Source organism: Lissotriton helveticus, chromosome 12 (assembly GCF_964261635.1).
Source record: "Lissotriton helveticus chromosome 12, aLisHel1.1, whole genome shotgun sequence".
Lineage (NCBI taxonomy): Eukaryota > Metazoa > Chordata > Amphibia > Caudata > Salamandridae > Lissotriton > Lissotriton helveticus.
In genome coordinates, this window is record NC_136073.1 from 654,993,061 (window position 1) to 655,017,629 (window position 24,569).

Sequence of the window (24,569 nt, forward strand, 5' to 3'; positions counted from 1 at the left end):
TTACATGGACTTCCCTGATAAACACAGGCAACTTCTTACCCACTAAAACACTTCCATACTTTAGAGTTATCTAGTGAAGAGTGACTTGGACCCTGTGTCTGTTGAAGGGGAAGGCACCCTCCAATGGGATACCTTTGCCAGTAGTCGCACTATCTTGCTGATATGGGGCTGAAAAAAAGACAAAAAATCAAGTGAACTTCATTTAAAACAAATCCTATTATTCCTTATGATTAGGCCATGAGCTGTATAAGCAAATAATTCTTGATACCAAAAAAGCAATCTTGGCATCAATATACACATTAAAATATTGGCACAATTTTTTAACATTTAATGCAACGAGTGCAGCAGAGCAACTTTTGATGTTGGAAAGAGACACATCAGAAATGCACCATATTTACAAAGATATGGTGCATTTCTGCTACCTTCTTGCGCTGGTGCACTGTGTCCTGCCTAGTGCCTATGTAAGCACCCTTGTGCCATGGTGCAAGGGTGCCTGCCTTAAATCCAAAGTTGTTTTTGTGCAGGAAGGGAAACCTTTCTGCACAAAAACAATCTTTAAAGGCATTTTCCTATATGTGATGTGGAATGCATCACACTTAGAAAAAGAAAGTAACCAGGAGAAATACCAATATTTTTCCTTGTTACAACAGGGTCTGGGTGAAGAAATAGACATACACGATTGTCTTTTTCGGACAGAGGTTGAGACGAAGGGATGGTTAGACCTGACTGGTGTTCCCTTATCTGACCCCCAAGGGGAACTATATGGTGATGGCTCTCGTTTCAAATTACCAGATGGCACCATCTCTGCATAATACTCTCTCACAACACTTCATACTGTAGTTGAAACTTCATGAGTTCCCTTTCAATCTTCCTAGGCAGCTGAACTAGTCACCCTTATTAGAGCCTGTGAAGTGAGCAAGGGACTGGCTGTTAATATTTATACTGACAGCCAGTATGCCTTCAGGGTCGTCCATAATTTTGGGCGGCTCTGGACAGAGAGAGGGTTTCTCACTTCTCATTAGACACAAACCCAGAATGGCCCCCTTTTACTTAGGCTCCTGTCTGCCCTGACACTCCCTAAGAAATTGGCCTTAATAAAGTACAGTGCCCACAATGCAGTCACTGATGATGTGGGTGGAGGGAATGCATTTTCAAATCAGATAGCTAAGGAGACAGCCGAACTAAGATGAAAAAGATGTTTGTGGCGGGACCTGCTAGGTGGGTGCCCCAAGTCACTATGTTTGATGTCACACTGGACAGTGTAAAGGAGCTTTAAAGTGAGGCAACAATTGAGGAGTTAGCAGTCTGGCAGGAGATTACAGCATGTTTAGACGAGGATGAGTGTTGGACGCATAAGTCAGGGAAACATAGATGGATGCTACCAAACGCCTGTGTCCTCCCTGTAGTCACTATTGCCCACGGGCCAGCTCATATCAGTGCCAAGGGCATATGCAAACTGCTAGACCCCATATGGCAGAATGACAATATCCTCAAGACCACTGTTCACCTGGTGAAATACTGTATGGTATGCATGATGTATAACCACGGGAAAGGCACCATTACACCCCCCGGTAATTTAGCACCTGCTTCGTTCCCTTTCAAGATCCACCAGGTGGACTTTATCAAAATGGAACAAGTGAACAATCTGAAATACGTGCTAGTAGTTGTTTGTGCATTCAGCTAATGGGTTGAGGCTTATCCCACTAAAGAGAATACAGCCTTGGCAACGGCGAAGGCACTCTTGAAGGAGTTCTTCCCTTGTTTCGGCTTACCTCAATTGATTTGGAGTGACAACGGGAGTCACTTCAATTCGAAAGTCATTCAATTGCTCTGTGATGGCCTACACATTAGGCTGCAGTTCCATGCTGCAAATCAACCCCAGTCAGCAGGTTTGGTTGAGAAGTACAACAATACTCTCAAACTGAAATTAGCAAAGATTCAGAAGAGCACTGATTTGAAGTGGCCAGATGCTTTACCATTAGGCCTTTTGTCTACAAGACATACGGCTCACACTAGGACAGGATTATCACTTTACGGGGTTGTGTTCGGTCTTTCAGCAAATGCCTGGGGCGTCGCGCGACATCATAGGTTTTTTCAGACACAATAACCTATGCTAGTGGATTACCTGTATGAGTTGACAAAACATATGTATTCTATTCACCAACAGATTCACGAAGCCTTGCTGCCAGCACCTGAGGGCCAGGGTATGATCTTCTGCCTGGGGATTATGTTCTAACAAGGCACTTCCAGAGGAAAGGAAGTTTGGAGCCCCACTGGAAGGGGCCTGCCCAGGTGCTCCTTGCCACCTGAAGTGCTGTGAAGGTTGCCAGCCGGAAGAACTGGATCCATTCCCAGCATTGCCGGAAGGTGCCCCTGCCTCTGACGTATGACCAGTGGTTGCTTGAAGGAGTCGCCGACTTCAAGACAGAGCTAGTGCCCCATTTCATTCCTTTCTTGGATGCTTGGCTGAAGTGGGCACAAATGGAGGAAGAGTATGAAGCAGCGTTGAATGAGGCAGTGCCCCCTGAGATCAAGCCCTTCCAGTAGCCTCCCTCTATTGGCCCACAGGTGTTTGAGCCCCTGTCCATTGGCCCCTCTGAGATAGAGCCCCTATTTGCTGACCCCTCTGTGCCTGGAGAGGCTAGGGACAATTTGCATTCCCGCTGGAGGAACAGTGCACAAAAGGAGAAATCAGACTAGTAGGGATGGACTGCCTCGAAAAAGAATAGGGTGTACGCTGCCTGTGGTACCAAAGGTAGTTTAGGGAAAGGAATATTTGTGCATTGTTCAGACATTGGAAGTGCTTGCCCAGATGATAGGGGTGCACTACCGTGAACAACATGGGATTTCTTTAGAAAGGGCAGCGATTGCGCAGCTCTACTGAAAGTGCTCAGCAGCACCACTGTAGATGAACAATAGGAGTCAGCCAGCGAGGCTCTAACAGACGCTGGAAACTTTTCTGGCCCCAGATACATTGTCTCCGACAGCTTGTATGAATATATATGAGAAAGAACAAAATGTAACATGGCTTGAAAATGAAATGTTGGATTTCCAGTAGTTTAATGTCACTGAATGTTTTCAGTCCTTCAATGCAGATATTGTGGACCCCCTCAGTTACTCAAGAACTCCTAGGGCAGGGCAATAATATAATTGAAAGCAAAATCCCTAGGTAGTCAAATGGTTCAAATGATTTAACAACTCACCACAACAAAGACAACATGATATTAAGTACTCGGTGTGAATACAATAGAACTATATTAAAACATGTATGCATTACTTATTTTAAAAAACTCATTCGAAAGATACTTAGACAATTCATAAATACAATACAACATGATTTCAATGAAATACAAATCAAATAAATCACAAAAGACCAATGTAATCTGAGGATGATAAAATGAAACATCAATGTATACAGATAAACATAATGAAAAAAGTGGTGGCTATAAGAGGGATCTTCTCAATGCTCGTTTCGGCACTTTAAGCGCCTTCATCAGGAGCGCCACAACCTTATCCTACAGGACAGATAAAACCATATAAAACACAAATCTAAAAACACACTGGGGCATATTAACAAGCTGAAGTATCGCTGCTTTCTCGGCACAATTCGCCAAGAAAGCGGCGATTCTTCCAGCGCCCTATTTACAAGGGCATTGCAACGCCTGCCTCAAGCCAACTTTGCATGTCAGCGAGAAACATCGCTAATGACATGCAAAGTGGGCGTTCCCACGTCCAATCACATGTAAAATGTGGTTGGAGGTGGGAACACCCTATCACCAAGGCAGGCGTTGGGAGGAAAAGACCTGTGATAAACTCGTTTATCGCAGGTCTCCCAACGCCTGCTCTGACCAGGCATTAGGCATTGATAACATGGGGGTGTGGATCATAAAGCTGAATCCACCCCCCCATATTACCAAGGCACTATCGCCGGCTATCGCAGGATTTACTATCGCCTACGTGTTGCGTGTTGATAATAACGCACTAACACGGCGAAAAAGTCTGGCGATAGTGAAATGTGCGATGTGCGTTTTTTAACGCACATCTTGTTAATATGCCCCACTGAGTTCTATGATCTAAGTGCTACATTTTACCATGTGTTGCCAAAAGAGTCCCAGAGATGCGTAACTGGACCAGATTAATACCTTCACCCAGCGTTGGAAATTACAAACATAAATCCTCTAGACGTCAGTGCTCAATAATATGATGTAGTGATACAAAACAGAAGAGAAGAAGAAAAAAGGAAAGAAAAAAGAAGAAAAGGGAACATGAAAAGGTAAGAAAACAAAACAGACAAAACAAAGGGGGGAGGGAAGGGGAGAAACAGGGTTTTTTTGGAGGGAAAAGGTAGGGGGGAGGGGGAGAGGGAGGGGAAAGACATCAAGAAAAAGGGGGAGAAAAACACACAAGGGATGTGTGAATCACTCTATCTGATGTGAATAACTAACTATAACTCGCCCCCCAGCAATGCGCTGCTGATGTCACATATTACATCACTCATGCTGGCATCCAGTATTGACTCATTTCTATCTAAATCCTAGATAAACTCATTTGTTTTTTTCCTTTGCACCGCGCACAACTTGACACAAATTTTTTCTCCTAAAAGCGACGCCGACATACCCGCTAATCCTCGCATGAGTTGCCCCTCATTTTCTGAATGTAAATATGGACTGAAAATTTTTTCAAGGCTGCCCCTTTTTCATCAACTGCTCAAAGTAGCCCAAGCACAGGTAACTTCGTCATTCATTGATCCTCGTTTTGCCCGCATAAATATGTTAAATTACCTCATTTGTCCATTTTGGGACACATAATTTATCTAGATCTATCTTTATTTTATAGAGCTACGCAGACATAGTTGCAAGCTATCTTTAGTGTGGTCACTTATCAGTCCCTTGTGCCAAACTCTGACTTCAATACCCACGCAGAGTTATAAAAAGAAAACAAATACTGAAAATGAATATTCAACGCGAGCAAAACATAAAAACAAGATATAGATATATACAAAGTGAGCAATAAATAGATATATTTCTTTATCATGCATGTTTTAAATATCCATACATTATTTATCCTTTAGGCAATGGTCTGTTTTTTAAACACAAACACAGGTCCTGTGTCATTGATTTTCCATCATATCGTGATCTCTACCATGCCGCTTCCTATACATAAGTAAGCCCCCCTTTTTTTCTAATCTCAATCTTTTAAAGATTTGCATTCACATCAGATAGAATGATTCACACATCCCTTGTGTGTTTTCCTCCCCCTTTTCCTTGATTTATTTCCCCTCCCCCTGGGCCACCATAACTTTCCCCCTCCAAAAACCCAGTTTTTCCCCCTTCCCACTACCTCACCACCCCGACCGTCCAGGAGGAGGCATTGCTGTCACCTACAGAAGCACACTCCAACTGACCACACAATCTAATGACCCAACAGTGACCATGGAACACCTCAACTTCTAGATCTGGACCACTGCCAACCCCATCCTCTGCGTCACCCTCATCTGCAGGCCCCCGGGCCATGGACACCAATTCTCCGATGCCATTGTAGACCTCATTGCACACCAGGCTCTCCCATCCACTGACGACATCCTACTCGGTGAACTCAAGTTCCACCTGGACAACCCCAGTGACCAGAACACTACCCCCTCTTGGGGTAGCTTCCCAACATCAGACTCACGCAGCTAGTCACCGCAGCAAGACACATAGCAGGACAAATGGTCCAGCACGTCTCCTCTGCCATCAGGACTTTCAACTACAGCCACACCACCGGACTCTCCTGGACTGAATATCATTGTATACATCATGGCTTCACCATGCCCACCGTACACAACCGCCATCATCGCCACCCTCACAGCTGGCTCAAGGCCACCTAAGTACGTCTCGTCAACTCCCTCAGCACCACCACTCCGCCAATGCTTACAGCCGATGACACAGCAGCGTGCAACCGCAACCGATAGATCTCCAACTGCGCCGACACCCGGGCACCACTCAAGAACGGCACTGCGTCAGTAGCTTACGTCTGCATGATGGCAGGAGTAAGGGTGACACAGTGCGACAGGGATAGGCTGGCCCCATGCATTGCTGAAGTTGCATCATGGTTATGACAAGACGCAGCAATGGGTGACTTTAGCGCAGACAGATACGTCAGGATTCCAGACGTCTGTCATTACTTGCGTCATGGAGCGCTGTCCTGTAAATACAGTGCATCCATGGTGTCACAAGAAGGGGGTAGTGGAAAATGTTGCAACGCTGTCTTGTCGCAGCGCTGCAACACTTTTCATGATTGAGGCACTTATTAATGGTGCGCAGTCCTGCCCTGTAGTTTTGTCACAGGACAGCGCAGCAACATTGCTTGCAGCGCTGTCCAGCAACAAAACCTGCTGAAATGAGACCCCAAGGGTAATCTGCATTTTTAAGACCAACTATTTTCTGGTCTTAAAAACTACCTCTAACTGCAGTTCGAGGCATTTTTTGGGTTCTCCAGACTTAAGGAATCCCCTTGTAAATATCGCTAAGTGGGGTTAGCTGTGTTTTTGCATGGGAACGCCTCCCTTGCATGTCATTATCACTAACAGAAGTGGCGATCTTTATAGTGGACTTTTTCGCAGGAAAACTGCCGCTAACAGAGGTTAGCGACTGCTTGTACATATGGCGATAAAATTGTTGCTGCAAAACCGTCAGAAACTTCTTGTACATATGCCCCTGTGTTTTCCCTTGTGCTGTTACCAAAAATGGCTTCCTATCGCAAACACAGACTCCCTTGCGCCATAGTGCACGTGGTGATTTTTTTATGTGCACAATGGTGTCCTGCACATAAACAACCAATCATGGAGATTTTGTACTTCTATGTGTGCTGCCTTCTGCAGCACACATTGAAAAAGCACAAACTAGGAGAATTAAAAGAATTGCTCCTCATTGCGCCAATCTAACACCTGCTTTGTCTGGCCTAGTTTTTGATGCTGCCTCAGATTTATAGATACTATAATTTTAGGGCAGCATCAAAAAGCAATGGGTGTTGGCAGTGGAATGCCAACAGCAATAACCACTGCATGCCCCTTTTACTCAGTAAACTGCATTAAAGGGTACCATATTTACAAAGCAACATTAAGCCGCGCAAAGTGGCTTCATGGCACTTTGTAAATATGGTGCAGGGCATTGCGCCATGGGAACGTAAAAAAAAGTGACGTTCCAGTTTCCAGTGTAGTGTAGTTCCTATAGTCCCAATAGGCTCTGCGCATTGGAATATTATCTTCAGTAGTGTAGACGTAGGACTGAGGTTAACTAGGTCTCTACTGACTATATTAGACTTACGTTTTTTGCCAGCTAGCTCAGAGTTCACTAGAAACTTTCTCGAATAAGCGAGGAGGAGTTTAACCTCCCTGGATAGAAAAGAAGGGATTTAGTTTCTGACAACCATAAAACATGACAACTTTGCTCTCCCTGAATAAGAGTATATCTCTAGAGTCGTGTGAAAACAAAAGACAGCTATTTCACTCAGTCAATAAGTGCGTACTTAGTTTCACCAGATTACAGAGAAAAAGAGAGACGGGCGTTTTCAATAAAAGGTGTTATTTATTGAGCAGTCTCTTTCCTCATACAAGAGAAATGAATTGCTACAATTGCAATACTTATAGTTAAGTAAAGTGCATACAGTAAAAGCAGGATTATGAAATAATACTGTAAAAGCATTGATATGGTTTCTTAGCCATATGATACTTTAAAATGGATAAAATAGATACATACATATATACATTGACTAATCATACTCAACTGGTGCTTCTAACTACGCCTACCCCGGTGTACCTGACCTAAGCCTTATACATGGGAGGGAGTAAGTAAGTAGCAGTTTAAGTTAAGTTTGTTTTGCCAAGAATCTGACTCAAAAATTCTCTGTAAGGGTTTAGTCAGTTCAGTACCTGGGTATTAGAAGGCAGGAGGGCTGGTATCTCGCTCTCAGGACTCGGTATCCCAGTCACCCGCAAGGGTGAGCTGGAAACGCCGGAGGCTGGATTTCTCGGCAAGAGAAAAGACAGCGTCTTTCTCAGCGCGTCAAAAGGGAGGGGCAGCGTCCATGGGCTCTCGCATCTGCTGGGCTCTCAGGCAAGTAGTAGCTGCTCCAGATTCATCACCACCGTGTGTTTGCTTAAGGCAACGTTGGTATATTTATACCTGAAAGGTGCCGGGTTTGACGTAAGACTGGACATAAGACGCCAATAAAGATGTCACTAAGAACTGGTCGTTCTTACAGTGCTTTACAGGAGTTCTCGGACGAAATCAAAACAAAGCAGCGGGGATTTCCCAGGTTGCTGGAGGCTTGGATTTGTTTAAGAACTCGGTGTGCTTTCTAGGGGGCTGGAGGAGTAGGCTTGCTTAATGTGACAGCATGCGCTATGACTGAATTATGAAAAGGGTTTCTATGCCGTTGTAGGGATATTATTGATTTATAACCGGACAAGGGCAAAGAATAGGAATATCGATTCAGTTACCTAGATAAACACACTACACCCACTCCATGAATTCATGTCCATAATTACTAAACTAAGCAATAGTAAACATATCTAACGGTGCATGTGTATACCGATCCACCCCAAAATACATTTTTTGCATCTGAAATGGCGTATGCGAAATACACGAAAAATGAGTATAGGTACAGTATTTCAAGCAGTGTAATCATTCATTAAAAAAGGATGCATATATATCAGCGGAATGATTTTGCGAAAATTACACATGAAATGGCTCTTAATACAGAAAAGAAAAGTGCGAGACTATTCCATCACATATAAATACAGTTATTTGTAAATATGCTAGAGGCTGAGGTAATATATTGTCTCTAGAGTTCCTAAAAATAGAAGCTCTGTTCTCTAAGAATAGTTCTACTTTAAGCAGAGGATGAGTGCCAAAAAAAAAATATATATATTTTGGAATCAGGGAAAAAAATTATTTCGTTTTTCAAGGGAAGAAGTCAAAACAGTTCCAAATATTTCCAGAAGTTTTTGTTTTTCAAAGCTGAAGGCCAAATTCAGAGTTCAGGGAACGCTGAGTGCTCGTTTGCTTAAAAGTTATTCTTTTTGTTCAGGGGAGAACATCATTTCAGACAGACTTTCAAAAAAGCAGTTTACCGCTTCAGGTGAAAGTTCGACCAAGTTGGAAAATGCCACAACTATGCAGTCATGAGAATGATTGCTATCATCGATGTATTGATCAGCATTGCTCACAGAAGGTCGTACCTGGTTGATGCTGCTCTCATCTTGCACTTCACTACCCTTTAATCGCAGTGGTGAAGTTTCAACGAATGCCGTCATCAGGATGGGTAACCGCTGGGGACAACACGATGCATGAGCCGTTACAGGACTTAGCAAAGTATCTGTATCCAATGGTACTTCTGATTGTAGTGCGAGACAGACGTCTAACACGCATTCTTCTCCGCACAGCATACATCTTAACACAGGTAAGATACAATTCTGCCAGATGGGTCTGAATGAAAGAAACCAGGTCATATTCAGATCTCTTAGCCGGGCTAATCCAAGGACTTTAGTTATGCGGTCCCGATAGCGTATAGCTAGGATCGTTTCTTCCATTGTTGCTGGAGTCTTGTCTGTGACATGGCTTGCCATAACGAAGCAGGAGTATCAAAAATAAAATGCCTGCTTCGAGTCCCAACAGGAGTGGAAGGCCGCCAAAGATTGAATGGACAAAATTAGGAAAGATGCCCAGGACTGCTTTGAAAGGTGTCAACAATCCCGAAAAAATTGTCTTAAATACACTCTGGATACCATTCGTATCAGAAATGTTTAAGATTTGGTTTAGCATTTCTGCGAAGTGTAAGGGGCAATTTGTTGATAAAAGGTTATGTATCTCTGCCGTTGTCCTTGCAACTTGGAGATCATACGTTTCTTTTGATGACGTCAAGGGCACAGGCATCTGTAGAAGAACAGACTTCATTCTGCTTAAAGTATCAATTCGAATAGAAGAGATTTTCAAACTGGGCCAAATTTTTCCCTCCCTGTCTGGAGTGTCGTTTGGATACAATACTTGCATACAGCAAGTGACCATGGAAGAAACGCTTATTAGATAAGCTTTTCCTGGCACCAAGCCACAACATCTGTGGTCCACTATTAGGATGTAGCTCCCGTTCGAAAGCCGTCTAAAGAATGGCTCTATTCGAGTTGTAGGTGTGCCAAGCTGGTGACATGAAAGGTTATTTGAAGTCCCCTCACAGGCCCCATGTAGATTTATACCCTGACACAGAAGTATTCCTCTTAGTGATTTTTCACAATTATCACCACTAAGAAATACATTCTGTCCTTTTTCACTATAACATGTGTGTGTGTAAGGTAATTTCCATGATGACTTAATGTATCCTTTACCCAACCTTTCATACCGGCCTGCCTTTATATACTTTTGGCAGTATCGAAATTGGAAAGTTGTTATCGGAATAGTTATGATTCCGTGTATTATCCATTCGATGACAGGTCGTTCTGACATTGTCAATGGTAATCTCTCAAGTTTTTCAATGCTCAGAATTGTATACTCTGCTCCTTTTTGTGCCAAGCTGATTTGTATATCAGTAAGGTTAAAGATAGAGAACAGTGACGTTGTGTTGATTAAACACCAAGGCACGTAGCCTGAACGCAGATTTTGTAACGTCCAGCCAAGCTGTACAATAGAACGCAATTGGGACTGACCATGTTGTAACATTAGTAAGTCCTGCTCCATTTTATCGATTGCAGATGATACAATACTGTCCAGTGAATATATTCTGGAGGACAGAGTCATTAAACCATTGTCCACAACAGAAAGTGATTTTTCCAAATTAATACGGTCAATTTCCCGTATTTTCTCTGCTGTTTCAATTTGAGTTTCTTTCCAAGCTTCGTTATAAGCTGCATATATAGAGGCCGCTATGAAACGTTTTTGACGCTGTTTGCGTGGTCCCATAATGAAATCACGCAAGTCAGCACCTTCTTTAAGTAAAGTTAAGAGTTGCTTAATTTCTGCCAGTGTGGATGTCTGTAGCCATTCGAGGCAGAGTTTTCCTACACTGTATGTTGTTACTATCCCTGGATGTTGTCTCTGGGAGTATCTAGGGTCTGGCCTGGTCAATTTGAACCCCTGTATTTCGTTCAGGAATCTATCTTGACAGTTATTTGTGTCTGTGGGCCAGATCAACCATTTTTTCCAATCAGGATGTGTTCTGTTTTGGTTTAAAATATGGGATACGTCTATCTCAACATCTGTAGTGCTATTACTGTCAGGTGTTGGCTTTGGAATAGACGGTTTGTTTAAGTCTTTAATTTTGGCTAGACCAAGACAGGTTGTTTGTTGAATTGTGTCATTCAAAAATATAATTTGTTCTGGGATCATACAGGCTCTGAATAATGATTTTATTCCTTGGACTTGCCAATCTTTGGTACCCCAGATGCTTTTTGTTTCAATGTTATTTCTCCAAAAAATCAAAACCAAATGTATTCATTTTTTCAAAAAATGTTTCTGAATAGATTAATTTTGTATTTGGCAGCATGGTTTTAATTCCTGTCTTATTTAACAGTTTGAAATAAAATGTTTCTGCTTCACTTGTGTTAAACCCTGAGAAGTATGGGAATTTCTCATAAAATGTTTTTGAACTACCTTTTGGTGGAGTTGCACAATGTTCCCATTAATTATAATTTAAAACATTTCTAGGTTGAGCAGATTTATGCAAATAATAGTTAGCATAATGGTTGTAGCAGTACATCTGTTCATAATTTGATGAACCTTGTAAATAATCATGGTCTTTAAATTTTGCTGACATAACTAAGTCTGACATCATATCATTAATACTTTCAAAGTCCCAATCATCAGAGAATGTGCTCGGTTTTACGAAGTCACTTAATGAAACCTTAAATTGATGAGGATACTTCAAGAGCTCGACCGGGCCATATATTTCGTAATCTGTTTTGTCCCATGCTACCCCACCGGGTATCGGATTGGCTGTGAAGTTTACTGAAGAAAGTTCTCTTTTCTCGATGTGTGAAGACTTGTGTGGCTTTAGGACCAGGTTGATATTTTGGCTTGCTGTGTCCATTGTAATATATTTCCCCTCAATGAAGTGTCCCAAGCATAGCACCATGATGAGCCAAAGCAGGAGGAAAAGTACACCTAGCACCACCCAAAATTCAATCCATGGGGAAATCAGATAGGTTTCTTGTAGTTGATGAAGGAGTTCTTTAGTTTTGTCTTTAAAAGTTTTTGTTGTTGTTGGCTGTTCCTCAGGTTCGCTCGGATCCTCAGAAAAGTCATCGAAATTGATGAAGTAGCCTGATGCAGTTCTGTCAATTATTGGAATTGCTTCTGGATTTTTCTTTGTTTCCTTAGCATAGTCTGTGGCTACATCGTTGTAGACAGGTGTTTCTTGACGAATTGTTGCAATTTGGGTTTCAAGAGATATAAGTTCCATGACTTTGTTGCATAGTCCTTGTTGATTCACTGTAGGTTTATCAAATGTGATTAGTCTCTCAGTTTGAACCTCTTGATTTGTAGCAAACTTTGGTGTTCTGCTATTTCTTGGGAGTCCACTTGGCCTACTACTTATTATTGGCCACATGATTGTGGTTTAACCAGGTCGATGGATACAACTCGGTTCTCCTTTTTACCAGCAAGGGGCGGTAGTACAACTGATCTTGTTCCGTTGACAGCTAAGACAGGTACTGCTTTTCGGTAAGAAGGCCCAAATTCCTTCTTCACAGCGATTTTCTCTCTGACCAGATCCCCAATCTTTGGAATCCAGACAGGCCTTGCTGGGACAGGTGGTTTCTCTTCAGTGGCTGTTGGCTGTTGTTTCAACTTTATGTTGCTCAGGTCTTTTCTTGTTTCATTTAAGTCCTGTAAAATAGCCAAACGATCTTTGATATCAAAGCATTTTCTTTCTACCACTGAAATCTGACTATCGAGATCCTGGATATGCATTCTAGTCCCGAACAATAGTTCGTACGGACTGAAACCTTTTAGAGAATTTCTTGGCAGATTGTTAAGACTACGTTGGACACTTATTAGATGTTTGACCCACCCAACCCCCGAACCTAATACCTTTGCCGTTATAGATTGCTTTATGTCTCGGTTTTTTCTTTCCACAATCCCGTTTCCCTCAGGATGGAAGGGAAAAGAATACCGCAATGCAATCCCCATGCTGGTCATGGCCTCCTTATAAGCTCGAGAGCTAAAAGCAGGACCCTGGTCAGAGTGTAGCATGCCAATTGCGTTTATGCCGCTATAGACTCGCAAATCTTTTATAACAGTTCAGACGTCAGCCGAGAGCTGGGGTCTACATTTTAAGTGAAACTAGTCTTAAATATTTTTAATGGGACGCATTTTTTCTGGGTATTTCGTATTGATATTCTTGTGATATCTAAAAGAAGGGCAATGGTAATACTCCGGGCAGTTCACCACTGCGATCTCTGTTGCAGTTTTGACAGTAAAATGCAAATTTGTAGTTTTGCAGGCTCATTCCCGGCCACCAGTATATTGATTGTAATTCTTTCAGAGATTCCTTAATCTTAAGGTGTCTTAGACCCTCACCCATATGTGCGTCTGCTATTAATAAGTTTCTCCTGTTCGTGTTTGGAATTACCCTATCCCCCACTCCAGGGATTTGAGCAAAAGGAACGGAGTTTGCATCGATTATGTATGTATAATTGAGTGGATAGTTGACGGGTAGCGCAGCAAAGTCGCCTTTTGCTGACGTTTTTACCGCCAGCATCGTTTCCCCGTCTACATATTTTCCTGAACGCTTTTTTTTAGCTACGGAAGCCGGCTTAGTTGCTTCTGCTGTGGCTGTCTCAGCCAATGAATTCCCTGAAACGTGAACGCCATCACGTTCATGACTCAATGAATGTATCACGTGAGTCTTTGGTAGTTCTTTCTGTAAAAGAACTACTTGTTCCCAAAGCGATTTTTGCTTTATTGTGGCACCTGTGTCATCTTTGTAACCATTTTGAACCCATTTCTGCAAGTCGGTATTGTATGATTTGACGCAGTAATATGAATCGCACACTATTAGTGTCGGGAATTCGCGATCGGCATTATCTAGCGCCATTTTTAACGCTATTACTTCAGTTTGTTGTTCAGAATTGTTCTCTACAGAGTGTGATATTGTTACCAGAGGTCTCAATTTACCTCCACGCCACACATATTTAACATTCTCGCATGTGGCGTTATAGGCTTGTTTACCCCAAACTGAGGGTTGTGCATATCCGTTTGTATATATTACACAGGCGTACTGTTGTATGGGCAGAATGTCGATTGGCAGAGGATATTCTCTTTCATATTCTAGATTTTTTAATCTTTTCATGTTTGTGCCAAAATAGTATTTCACTTTGTTTGTAGCAAGAGAATTTTCCCATTGTATACATTTTGGATTTAATGCCACGGTAGTTAAATTACATGGGCTTGTTAATGCCTCAAAGGCTGATTCTGCTGTTATAACAGTAATCCGTCTGCCTTCGGCTTGGTCTCTTTCTTTTGCTACAGCTGTTTGAACAGCATGTACAATGTTTTCCTTAATACTGAATGTTTTTTCAGCTTCTGTGTACAAATGTGATTTGTATGCTATTGGTACCGTTTCTCCCTCATTAGAGGTTAGGTGTGTGAATCCGCATCTTCCTGGGATGACCCGGATTACGAGGTTGCGTGTGTTATCGCGTGTTTGCAATTTTGTTTTAGCTAACATGTCTGTTTGCAATGATCTCAAAATTTCTGTGTGTTTTTGAGTCCAATCGATTGTTTTAAAATCTGGTTTTATTAGTTCATAGAGAGGTTTAACCCTCTCTGCATAATTTAGAATGTAAGTTCTTCCAAAATTCAGGAAACCTAGAATTGATTGTAAGTTTTTCAGCGTTCTTGGTGCTTGGATTACAGCACATTTCTCTAAGAAATTGTCTGCCAGGCTTTTGCCTTCACTTGATAATTCATATCCTAAAAACAGGACAGTTAGATGGGCAATTCTTGACTTTTTAAAGTTGAATTTGTAACCCTCTGCTGCGAATCCAAGTATTATGGTGTTCACTCTTTTCAAGTGAGTATCCAAATCATCATCTGTTAGATATTTGTCATCGACATAAGATAATGCCTCATCATCATACATTTGTAGTAACTCTGTTACTCTTGCTGAGAATAATCCTGGGCTGTTTTTGAACCCCTGTGGGAGTCGACAGAATGTTCTGCGAGCCCATTATTGAGAAAGCGGTCAAATACCTGCTTTCAGGTGCTATATTTTGACAAAAGAATCCATTAGAGATGTCTAATGTTGTTTTGTATTTTTTGCGCACGATGTTATTCATTAGTGCTGCTCTGTGTGAGTTTTGTACTGCAAATGTCTTGCAACATGAGTTAAGGTGTCTGTAGTCCAAAACTAGACGATATGAATCGTCTGGCTTGGAGACAGGAAACAAAGGATTGTTCATTTGTGAGGTGCAAGTTTCAATCACCCCCTGGTATTCAAGTTGATCTAAGATCTCCCTAACCTGTTTTTTAGCTTCTTGCTTAATTGGGTACTGCCTCTGTGCAGTTGGTTGACATTTTAACTGGATTTTGTGAGGAGGAGAGTCCTCATCCCATCCAACATGGTTTTCATATAATGCAGGAGCTTGGGCTACTGCCCACTTTCTTGCAAGTGTATATTTTTTATGAATTGGAATGTGATTTGAGAAGGCAGGCATAATCATTTCTTCGCCATGAGGGCACTCCCTGACAAACTCCGGTGGCCAGTCTTTTTCAGCTAAAAGGATGTCATAGCCTTTTGAGAGGTTATCCCAAAATAGACCCCTTATTTTCCTAGTCTTATCTCCCTCTATACGTAATGTTATTTCGTATATTTTATGAGGTTTGCTAACTCTGGTATCTGCAGTTTCCACCTGAATGTATTCATTCGTGTCCACTGTCTCCAGATGATTCATCAGGATCTTGCGAGCTATGCTCACTTCTACTGCGCTGTCTAGCATTGCCTGAGCCCACTCTCCGTTTTTCAGCTGTGTCCTCAGGATCCTCTGCATGTTTGACTATTTTAATGCTGGCTACCTTCTTTTTTGGAAATTGTAATTTTTTACTTTGATGAGCAGGTTCCTTGTCTTTGGACTTGACGTGCTCTTCCCTGTGTTCTGACCGTCTTCTTCTTTCCGATTTCTGCGAGGAAATCTGAAAAGAGCGAGAGGGACGTGTATCAGTATCTTGATATCTATCAGGTTTCTTCAAATTATCCCTATTTCTAAGGTTGTATCTTTTCTCAGAGGGCTCCCTCTGGGGATACTTGTGTCCTTGGTCCGGAGATCTTTCTCTCCGCCGAAGAGACTTTCCTCTGGACTGGAATCTTTTTTCTTTGGGAGTGGATTGTTTATTTCCATCCCAGCTCTTTTTTGGAGTGTTTAGATTATTTTTAATAAATATCTTTTCAGGGTTTTCAGTTAGTTGGGGTTTTACTGGTTTCCCACCCAAACTATCTCTTTCTAGCTCTTCATAGGATTTTTCTATGATTCTGGCAAGTTCAAATGGTTGTTCTGCTATATCTGTTTCTTTCAATTTCTGACAGATCACCACAGATGCTGCTTCTCCTTTTATGTTAGATAATAATAAAGCTGAGACAGGGGCGTAGCTAGAGCTTGTGGCGCCCGGGGCTATCCCACAGGTTGCCGCCCCTGGGGATGTGGGGAAAGGGGCACTGGGGAAAAAGTACGGCGAGCACTTGAAAGAGGTCAGAGAGACACGTAGTATCGCCACCAATAGTTACCTCGATCAATCTTGCAAGTTACGTGCACATACATGACACGGTCCAAGGCTACACAGTTGAATACACCAGTGACCGGCAGTACAAAGGAGAACACACTGACTGCATAATCTATCTGGGGACTCAGAAAAACCGCATGTGACATCCATCAGAGAGCCATCAATCAACACAGCCATGTGTTGGAGGCAACAGCAGTGTGTGCTTCCCTCACACAGAACAGGTAACACACAGACAGTAGCACAGCAACCTTCATTTATTTATTTGAAATTATTATGTAGCAATAGCTAGATCCAAAGTTATCAGAAAACTTTACAACAGCAAATGTTCACATGAAAGATGACAAGTCTATACAGAACATCTGATTAAGAGTGCTTTACTTATCATATAGCACTCAATCCTACTCTTACTATAAATGAACGCACTTTAATTTGTGCTTGCTTCTACATGCTGCGGCCAGGCCCCCCAAGTCCACGGCCACAGCAGCACAGGGCTGCACCACCAGGCCGGGTCTGACAGTCTGAGACTCAAGAGAAAAGTGACACAGTGCATAGCTGCCAAGGTTTCAGATTGCTAATGTGTGACATTTTCATAATTTCAGGGTAATTATGAGTGACATTCAACGACTAGGAGTGACACTTTCTTGCGAGCAAAGATCAAGCAACAAAGTTGAGGGAAACATATATAACAAATGACAGCCATTTCAGGAACGAGAAACTCTATGAAGGTCTTAAAACTATTGCGAAGCACCAGAAATGGAAGGGCACTGTTAAACATGAAAACAGACGGCATAGTTGCCACGTTTTAAGAGTGCTTGTGTGTGACATTTTCAAGGTTTCAGAGTACTTATGACTGACATTCAACTGTTAAATGTAGGACACTAAGAGTGACACTTTTTTGCAAGCAAAATGAAGAAATTAAGTTTATGTACACAGATAAACATAAGACATTACACTCATTTAAGCAAGGACAAGCTATGAAAAGAAAATGAAACTGATGTAAATCACCTGATCCTACTGACAAACGATTGTATATATACCCACAATCTAATCCTACATTATTTTAGACTTATGATCACCACTGCTGCTTTCAGAACCACCAAGAAATTGCATTGGCAGTGAAAAATTGCTAGACCATGACTGGGTCACAAAGGGCAAATGCTAGCAGCAGTAAAACTTTAAAAAGTGTATTTTGCCTATGCCTTCCCTAAAAGGAATGCATCCTAGGACCTGGAAAGACTTGTAAAAAAATGCCCAGCTGAGTGTGCTGCGTGCGCAGAGTGGAGATAGCAAGGGACATCATAGTCAACTCTTTTCCCTCCTACCCACCACCTGCTCACCTTCGACTAGGCCGCACAGGAACTTGCGGGAGCCTGCAGTCTCTGTCTCGGTCTCCTCCCCGACAGTCTCTGGGGGATGAACCATGGCAGGCGGAGCAGCAGTGCACGGGCTGGGTGGTAGCTCTGCTTCCTCTCCTGCAGACTGCAGCTTCTCCCTCTGCACCATGGTGAGAGGGGCGCCGGGAATTGGGAGAGTGAATGCAAAGCGTCTTGAAAGGGACACAGGCAGGGACACATCGCGCACCTCGTCCCCACTTAGCCGAAAGGAGATGGCAGCGCTGGTTCTCCCTGGAGACTTGCTTTCATTCTTTGTGTGCAGCGCAAGCACCGGTTACGGGCCTGGTACAGTGCGAGGGGGCGGCCTATCACCCTTAAAGGGCTATTGGATGGCGGCCGCAGGAGTAAAAGGAAGTGCGTCCTGGCGTTGCGCGCGCGAGAAGTGTGAGGCCGCAGCCTATCAACACACGTCTAGCGCGCGCAACGCCAGGACGCACTTCCTTTTACTCCCGCGGCCGCCATCCAATAATCAAACAATACCACTACAGTACGGCCACCAGTGTCACGCGGCCGCGGATTTCAATTACAGTTATACTTCTGTTTCTTCCTTTTTCGTGCTCTCTATCTTTTTTCCACAGGCTCCTCTCTTAATTGCAACCCAATAAACCTCATCGGTGTAGGCAAACACCATTCTTTACCCCTGACACCTCTCAGTATCAGGAACGTGCATGCTTCCGCAGGGCAGGCCGTGAGCAGGTCGCGCGCACTGTCTTCGGGTGAAGAAACCAACACGGTACTGTGGGCTTTGCCGCTCACACAGGCACCAGGATGACAGGGGCCAAGGAGGGGCACATAGCGTGAATACAGCCCAGGGCTCTCCCCTCACCTGCAGTCTGGCGACTTGACAGCTCGCTCATAGTTGATCCAAGCAGCTGAACCCTTCCGTCCAGGCAGCAGCATGATCCTTCCAGCACACTGGCCACCCCCAAATCAGTGCCGCCTGGGGCGGACCGCCCCCCCCCGCACCCCCCTAGCTACGCGGGTGAGCTGAGACCTGCTTGAAGTCTTTCAGTAATTTCCTACCCAGAGTTAAAGCAGGTTCTGGACCGTATTCATTTTGAATTTGTCTTAGCACATCGGGTATTACCGCCATGGACGGAACACCATGTGTTTTTGTGTAAATGGAAGCAAAGACTTTGCCCCAAGTGTCACAGCCCTCCACATGTGGTGCGATCCCCATTGGAAGGCAGATAGTCAGAATTCTGTGTTTCTCAGTAGGGGTAGTATCCGGAAACACTGCCTCTATTTGAGTGATTTTTTGTGCTAACCAGAATGGAATTTGTTCCCGTTTTATGGGTACTTTACCCAGACATGATTGTATGTTCAGTGGTGTAATTTTGTTAGTATTCCCCTGATGAGGGGTCAGCTGTGGAATGTTAATAGCTGGTTGGACTGTTGAAGTCCGCATTACATATTGGACTAATTGTCTATGTATTTTAATCAGTTGTTTTAGTTGTGCTAAAAGTTCTGGTACTGACATTTTTTCAATGTCTGGATGTGGTGTGTAGCTGGCTAGAACCGGCCACGTTGCTCCTGGTCTACCTAGTGGACCGAGCCTGGTGATGTGATTATTATGTTTTAGGGCGCCTTTAAACCAGAGCAGGTGCTCTTGGTATTTTAATGGGATTTCCACCTCCTCGAAAGGGGTGTACTCATCCGGTGGTTCCTCTATTTTGTAATAGTGGAACTCATGTGTGACAGCGTTTGCTGCTGGAAAGTTTATCCATAAATAGAATACCTCTGTCTGCCGATATTCATGTGCCTCAATTACGAATATGACTGTACCACCTCTCGATGTTAGTCCATTTTCTATAAGTTTAATAGTTATAGTTTTTCTTATGTTGACTGGGATGAGTATTGCATCCGGGTCAGTCTGCAGGAGACTATTGTCATCCTCTAGGAGACGAGCTGCTATTCTAGCTGCCTCCCTTTCTTCTTCAGTTTCTGACATTTTTATTGACAGAAAGGTTTTTCTTGCAGATCAAGTTTCAAGGAAACAAAGATTAGGTGCACAATATTTTTGGAACACTGTATCCTTCAACGTTGAATAAACCAAAAACTATACATAGAAATCTCTTCCTACTAAGTTCCGGCGGATTTTTAACCTTTGACCCACTCCAGACGTCTTTGGAGTATTTACGGGAAAAAGGGTCTGTGTGAAAAAGCACGACTGAGTTACTCTAACGTCTTGCGTTAGATTTATCGCCTTACCAAACGTTGGGCGCCATGTAGTGTAGTTCCTATAGTCCCAATAGGCTCTGCGCATTGGAATAATATCTTCAGTAGTGTAGACGTAGGACTGAGGTTAACTAGGTCTCTACTGACTATATTAGACTTAAGTTTTTTGCCAGCTAGCTCAGAGTTCACTAGAAACTTTCTCGAATAAGCGAGGAGGAGTTTAACCTCCCTGGATAGACAAGAAGGGATTTCGTTTCTGACAACCATAAAACATGACAACTTTGCTCTCCCTGAATAAGAGTATATCTCTAGAGTCGTGTGAAAACAAAAGACAGCTATTTCACTCAGTCAATAAGTGCGTACTTAGTTTCACCAGATTGCAGAGAAAAAGAGAGACGGGCGTTTTCAATAAAGGTGTTATTATTTGAGCAGTCTCTTTCCTCATACAAGAGAAATGAATTGCTACAATTGCAATACTTATAGTTAAGTAAAGTGCATACAGTAAAAGCAGGATTATGAAATAATACTGTAAAAGCATTGATATGGTTTCTTAGCCATATGATACTTTAAAATGGATAAAATAGATACATACATATATACATTGACGAATCGTACTCAACTGGTGCTTCTAACTACGCCTACCCCGGTGTACCTGACCTAAGCCTAATACGTGGGAGGGAGTAAGTAAGTAGCAGTTTAAGTTAAGTTAGTTTTGCCAAGAATCTGACTCAAGAATTCTCTGTAAGGGTTTAGTCAGTTCAGTACCTGGGTATTAGAAGGCAGGAGGGCTGGTATCTCTCTCTCAGGACTCGGTATCCCAGTCACCCGCAAGGGTAAGCTGGAAACGCCGGAGGCTGGATTTCTCGGCAAGAGAAAAGACAGCGTCTTTCTCAGCGCGTCGAAAGGGAGGGGCAGCGTCCATGGGCTCTCGCATCAGCTGGGCTCTCGGGCAAGTAGTAGCTGCTCCAGATTCATCACCACCGTGTGTTTGCTTAAGGCAACGTTGGTATATTTATACCTGAAAGGTGCCGGGTTTGACGTAAGGCTGGACATAAGACGTCAATAAAGATGTCACTAAGAACTGGTCGTTCTTACAGTGCTTTACAGGAGTTCTCGGACGAAATCAAAACAAAGCGGGGATTTCCCAGGTTGCTGGAGGCTTGGATTTGTTTAAGAACTCGGTGTGCTTTCTAGGGGGCTGGAGGAGTAGGCTTGCTTAATGTGATAGCATGCGCTATGACTGAATTATGAAAAGGGTTTCTATGCCGTTGTAGGGATATTATTGATTTATAACCGGACAAGGGCAAAGAATAGGAATATCGATTCAGGTACCTAGATAAACACACTACACCAGAGGCACAATGCCCATGTAAATACGCTCCTTCAGTCCCCTTTTCTTTCCCCATAGTTTATATAGAAAGGTTAGGAGCCTATCCATACCCTGATGAAGGCATCAGATAAATAATTAGAAATGGTTTTGATTGTGCGTTGTGAGTGTGTATAAATAATCTATTTTTAATTTACAGACATGACCCACAAACACATGCCCAAATAGAACTCTAACGGTTTCTTGGTCCATCCACCAACATACATTACTATATGTTGGTAAACAATATTTAAAAAGTAAAATTGGGTCGCTGCCTCTTTGCGATTAGACTTAAATCTTTTTAGTTCCACACTATAAACAACTATGAGCATAGGAATCTGCCTGTGAATGCTGCCTAACTGAAACTAAGGCAAAAATAACAACTGATGGACAGAATGTAGAACAATGTAATACATTCACCCGGTCCAGGGAGGACCTGTCTTGGCAGTTCGGGCAGTACTGTCCCCATGAGGCACAGGATCAAGACTGTTTTGCATATGTCCAGGTCTAAACTGGGGTGGCATGGTGAGCAAAAGAATGATGGATTTAATCCAGATCTCTTGACTGGGGTGAATATTTGTATTTGTTCTGCTTTCCGTCCATCAATTGTGTGTCTTTTGTTAACTGAAACTAAGGGGCATATTTACAGGCCCCTATCGCAAACACAACGTCACTTTTAGTGACATTGTGATGGCGATAGGGGCCTTGCCTTACTTACAGCACAGCGCTAATGCCACTTAATGAGGCTTAATGATGCCTTGTAAATAAGGCACCCTTTCACGCTGTGTTAGACCTGGCATAATTGGCGTGGGTCTCCGTCCCCTGTGACTCTTCCTGTCTTGTATGTTGGTTGGATGTAGATGTTCTGGGCGCCATGTCACTGCTAATCAGTGCCACAGCGCGAATGTTCCATGTATATAAATGACTGTGTGAATAAGGAGAACTCTAATGCTTACATCTGTATAGTCTGTTTGTTAATGAATATTTTCTATCACCCTATCTGGCCCTAGAAACCCAATAGGAACTGCGAGTGTGATATGTTTATGCTCAGGCCAGGGAGGGCCATAAGCGTGGAAGGGTATACTCAGATGTGAGTCCCTTGCTCCCTTGCTCATTGCATCATCAGGATTCAAGCAAGCCGGGCCGACGACGCCTGAAATGGCAGAAACCGGTCCCTGGAAGCTTGTTTCCTTCCCAGTACAAGAATTGGCTTGGTAGTTTGGTTTGCCCTGTTCCCATCATGCACTGGGACAGGAACAGACTAATTTGCATATAGCCAAGTTCTGAGCTGGGATGGTGCAGTGAGCTAAAAAACGGTGATGGATCAAGCCCTGATCTTTGGACTGGGTAAGAGTGGTCTGCTTAATTCAGGCACTCTGTTCATCACCACCCCCTTTTCTGAATCATTTTGTCCACCATAAGCGTGGAAGGGTACACTCAGATGTGAGTCCCTTGCTCATTGCACCATCAGGATTCAAGCAAGCCGGGCCGACGACGCCTGAAATGGCAGAAACCGGTCCCCGGAAGCTTGTTTCCTTCCCAGTACAAGAATTGGCTTGGTAGTTTGGTTTGCCCTGTTCCCATCATGCACTGGGACAGGAACAGACTAATTTGCATATAGCCAAGTTCTGAGCTGGGATGGTGCAGTGAGCTAAAAAACGGTGATGGATCAAGCCCTGATCTTTGGACTGGGTAAGAGTGGTCTGCTTAATTCAGGCACTCTGTTCATCACCACCCCCTTTTCTGAATCATTTTGTCCACCATAAGCGTGGAAGGGTATACTCAGATGTGAGTCCCTTGCTCATTGCACCATCAGGATTCAAGCAGCCGGGCCGACGACGCCTGAAATGTCAGAAACCGGTCCCCGGAAGCTTGTTTCCTTCCCAGTACAAGAATTGGCTTGGTAGTTTGGTTTGCCCTGTTCCCATCATGCACTGGGACAGGAACAGACTAATTTGCATATAGCCAAGTTCTGAGCTGGGATGGTGCAGTGAGCTAAAAAAACGGTGATGGATCACGCCCTGATCTTTGGACTGGGTAAGAGTGGTCTGCTTAATTCAGGCACTCTGTTCATCACCACCCCCTTTTCTGAATCATTTTGTCCACCATAAGCGTGGAAGGGTATACTCAGATGTGAGTCCCTTGCTCATTGCACCATCAGGATTCAAGCAAGCCGGGCCGACGACGCCTGAAATGGCAGAAACCGGTCCCCGGAAGCTTGTTTCCTTCCCAGTATAAGAATTGGCTTGGTAGTTTGGTTTGCCCTGATCACATCATGCACTGGGACAGGAACAGACTAATTTGCATATAGCCAAGTTCTGAGCTGGGATGGTGCAGTGAGCTAAAAAACGGTGATGGATCAAGCCCTGATCTTTGGACTGGGTAAGAGTGGTCTGCTTAATTCAGGCACTCTGTTCATCACCACCCCCTTTTCTGAATCATTTTGTCCACCATAAGCGTGGAAGGGTATACTCAGATGTGAGTCCCTTGCTCATTGCACCATCAGGATTCAAGCAAGCCGGGCCGACGACGCCTGAAATGGCAGAAACCGGTCCCCGGAAGCTTGTTTCCTTCCCAGTACAAGAATTGGCTTGGTAGTTTGGTTTGCCCTGTTCCCATCATGCACTGGGACAGGAACAGACTAATTTGCATATAGCCAAGTTCTGAGCTGGGATGGTGCAGTGAGCTAAAAAACGGTGATGGATCTAGCCCTGATCTTTGGACTGGGTAAGAGTGGTCTGCTTAATTCAGGCACTCTGTTCATCACCACCCCCTTTTCTGAATCATTTTGTCCACCATAAGCGTGGAAGGGTATACTCAGATGTGAGTCCCTTGCTCATTGCACCATCAGGATTCAAGCAAGCCGGGCCGACGACGCCTGAAATG

The 24,569-nt window shown here is 43.4% G+C and overlaps 1 protein-coding gene across 1 annotated transcript in view; it reads left to right on the plus strand.

Annotated features, from left to right (window-relative positions):
• LOC144798086 (uncharacterized) overlaps window positions 1-24,569 on the plus strand; it is a 613,288-nt gene that overhangs the window by 251,680 nt on the left and 337,039 nt on the right. The window lies entirely within an intron of this gene.